The 3986-nt window shown below is 34.1% G+C and overlaps 1 pseudogene; it reads left to right on the top strand.

The window, feature by feature from the left end:
* Positions 1-3: 3 nt before the first annotated feature.
* On the top strand, positions 4-1982 carry LOC129300155 (receptor-like protein kinase HSL1; annotated as a pseudogene).
* The last annotated feature ends 2004 nt before the right edge of the window (positions 1983-3986 follow it).

Here is a 3986-nt window from a genome sequence, read left to right on the forward strand (position 1 = left end):
CTTGATCTTCACAACAATAAACTCTCTGGCCAGCTCCCAAAGGAGTGCGATCTTTGAAGAAACTCAATGAGTTGAATTTGCGAACAATGATATTAATGGCAATATTCCTGATGAAATTGGGAGTTTGTCCGTGCTTAATTTCCTTGATCTTTCCCCACAATCAACTTTCAGGGAAAGTTCCTCGTGGTTACAGAATTTGAAGCTTAATCAGCTGAATTTGTCTTATAATCGACTTTCTGGAGAGCTTCCCCCTCAGTTGGCCAAGGATATGTACAGGACTAGCTTTTTGGGTAATCCTGGTTTGTGTGGGGATTTGAAGGGCCTATGTGATGGAAGTGACGAAGTTAAAAATGCAGGTTATATTTGGTTGCTTCGAGCCATGTTCATTGTGGCCACTTTGGTGCTTCTCATCGGTGTGGTCTGGTTCTATTTCAAGTATAGGAACTTCAAGAACGCAAGAAGAGCCATTGATAAATCAAAATGGACATTGATGTCGTTCCATAAACTGGGTTTCGGCGAAGACGAGATTCTGAACTGCCTTGATGATGACAATGTGATAGGAAGTGGATCATCAGGGAAAGTTTACAAGGTTGTACTTAGCAATGGGGAGGCAGTTGCTGTGAAGAAACTATGGGGAGGTGTCGTGAAGGACATCGAGAGTGGTGATTTTGAAAAAGGTCAGGTTCAAGACAATGCTTTCGATGCAGAGGTTGAGACTCTAGGCAAAATCAGGCATAAGAACATTGTTAAGTTGTGGTGTTGCTGTACTACCAGGGACTGCAAGCTATTGGTGTATGAGTACATGCCTAATGGAAGTCTCGGAGATTTGCTGCATAGTAGTAAAGGAGGGTTATTGGATTGGCCGACGAGGTATAAGATAGCGGTTGATTCTGCAGAAGGCCTCTCATATCTGCATCATGACTGTGTTCCTCCAATTGTTCATAGAGACGTAAAATCCAACAATATCTTGTTGGATGGTGACTTTGGTGCAAGGGTGGCTGATTTTGGTGTAGCTAAGGTGGTTGAAACCACTGCAAAGGGAGCTAAATCCATGTCCGCCATAGCTGGGTCATGTGGGTACATTGCACCAGGTTAGTTAACAAAACTTTCATGTTATGTTTATTGATTAGTATTTTTACAGTATTTGATTTAATGAATCCAAAATGCATAATTTTGTTTAGTACATCTCATGTTGTGTTTGCATTATTTAGAACTTCAACTTCCTGTTACGTATCCATTCACTAAATATAATTAGCATACTTGATTATGTTTTGCATGATTTGTCTCACTTTGGAGTCTAAAATTGTTTGTCTGGTTTCTGGAACAGAATATGCATATACTCTCAGAGTGAATGAGAAGAGTGACATATATAGTTTTGGCGTTGTCATACTTGAGTTAGTTACCGGAAGGCGCCCAGTAGACCCAGAATTCGGGGAAAAAGACTTGGTTAAGTGGGTCTGCACCACCATAGATCAGAAAGGTGTGGATCATGTACTTGACTCCAGACTTGATTCTTGTTTCAAAGAAGAGATTTGCAAGGTCCTCAACATCGGCCTCATGTGCACTAGCCCACTTCCAATCAACCGCCCTGCCATGAGAAGGGTGGTGAAGATGTTGCAAGAAGCAGGCACGGACAGCAATCAAACAAAGGCATCAAAAAAAGATGGCAAGTTGTCACCATATTACTACGATGATGGCTCTGATCATGGAAGTGTAGCTTAGTTCAACTTCTTGTCAAGTGCTATTTTGGTTGTGAAGGAGAAAAAAAGCTGCCGCCTGCAAGCCTTTTCTTTTTACATGTAGAGAGCCTACATAACATCCCTCCAAGTTTTTTTCCAGTCACGGGTTTGCCTCACAGAACTTGAAAAGAAAAAAAGATATGAAACCTTTTTTTGGGGGGACTTAATTAATTTACTTTCTTGGATTTTCTTATTCTCACACTGTAAAATAGGTCCATATTTAAATGAGTGTTTGCATGACTACTGCTAGAAATGATATAAATATATATATTTTCACTGTTTTGAAAGATTCAATCGTCTCTGAGGCTCTGTTCACTAGGTACTTCATAGTGCATATTGTAGAACCAGTTGCATCAAAATAGGGTCTTCACTGTAGAAAACATGAATTACTTTCACGTACTGGAATTCCCCAAGCATAGGAACGAACTTACTGATGAATCATGCATACATACACTCTGGGACTTTCCCACATAAATGCTTTTGAATGTTCTGTGGTTGAGGATTTAACCTTTCACAGTGCTTCGGGTATGTGCTGGGTACAGCTATATAGTAAGCTGATTTAATGGGGTTGTTAGGTGGGCTCATTCTCACATGGCCCTGCTCATTAAATTGCAAGTTCCATCGGTTTGTGCTGATTACTACCCCTGTCTGGATATCATTTATATATATATATATATAGATATATATCCTTATGGGCAATGACTTTACGGTTAATGATGGTACTGATATTTATTTTTTAAATTCTTTTTTGAGAAGCCTTTTGGGATTAAACCCAGAAATGGAATCTTGCCACAAGGTTCTTGTCCTGGTTTATGGTGGTTTTTGTGATATACTTCAACCTTGGCGTGGGAAGAAAGAAAAGGTGAATTGAATTTGTTGTAAAGAAGGATGAAAGATGGGGTTTGGTTGTGTGACGTTAGTTTGGCAGTACAGTACAGAGTTGTGTTAAGTGCTAACTGCTAAGTAACAAATATAATTTGGCGCGCTCATTATTTCTGATGCTCGCGTGTGTTTGTCTGTGTCTTTACCGCCCATGCGGATCTTTTGTCTGATAGTTTTGCTCTCCAAGTGTTTAAAACTAGTATGAGTCCGTGAAAACTGAAAAGTTTGAGTTTGAAAAATAAGTGGTAAAATTATTCTTTCCAGTCCTTGTAACTCTATTGAGTTCAAAATATGAACAGTTTTTTTTTTTAAAAATTCGCAAACCAATAAAATTATCATTATTATAAAAATATATATTGGTTTTCACTTTTATCCTTAGTTTTAATTATCAATGCATTTTATAATAAGTAAGAGATTTATTTACATTAATAAATACAAGGGAAAAATGATTTTTTTTTACATATACTAAGTTGTTTATATTTTGAACCAAAATTGGTTAGAAAAAAATGCTTGTATTTTGAATTAAAGGGAGTATAAGTTATTTTTAACTACTTAAAAGTACATAGGTTAGTTAAAATGATAAAATTATTTTAAAAATAAATCACTTTCTAATTTTGTCTCTACATTTTAAAAAGTAATTTAATGTGTGGGAAGGATTTTCTTGAATATTAAAATATTTTACTTCTTTTAAAATTTGTTGAAAGGTATTTTTGGAATTGTATATCAAAGATTACAAAAATCAAGAAAAAGTTATTTATATAAAGGCTCAAAAAAAAAATTTTAGAATGTGGCTTATAAAAATAAGAGTATTACTCATATGATTGGTTAAAGCTCTTACTCTCCAATAAAAAATATAAAATATTTTTAATCTAATTTTGTATCTCAATAAATTAGTTAATTATTTTCAAACTAACACCATCTTTTATATTTATTTTTTTTTAATAGAATGTTTTACTTAAAAATAAATATAAATGATTCATTTATTAAGGACATTTTTGAAAAAAAATATATTAATTGCGCCTTAAAATATAAAAAATGCCTTACATTTTTAATGTAGAGAGTATATTGAAGTCTTGAGAACTTGATAATTAGTAGTACTGTACATCAATTAAGAAAATTATTTAAAATTAATTAATTCTTAAAAAAATTATAACTTATCAAAATTATTCTCAATCAATTTAAAAAGTAAAATTCTTAAAGTTAATAAATATCAATCTAAACAAACCACTGTCAATCTCTAACGTCATCCTTAACATTACTAAATACATAGGACACCAAATATAAAACACTGTTATGATAATACAAGGGTTAAAAGAATATTTAAGAAAATGGAATCCTGAAAAAATCTTTTTTAACAGATTATTT

The sequence above is a fragment of the Prosopis cineraria genome, unplaced genomic scaffold (assembly GCF_029017545.1).
Source record: "Prosopis cineraria cultivar Desert tree isolate PC_DT_omini unplaced genomic scaffold, ASM2901754v1 PC1455, whole genome shotgun sequence".
NCBI classification, from domain to species: Eukaryota; Viridiplantae; Streptophyta; class Magnoliopsida; order Fabales; family Fabaceae; genus Prosopis; species Prosopis cineraria.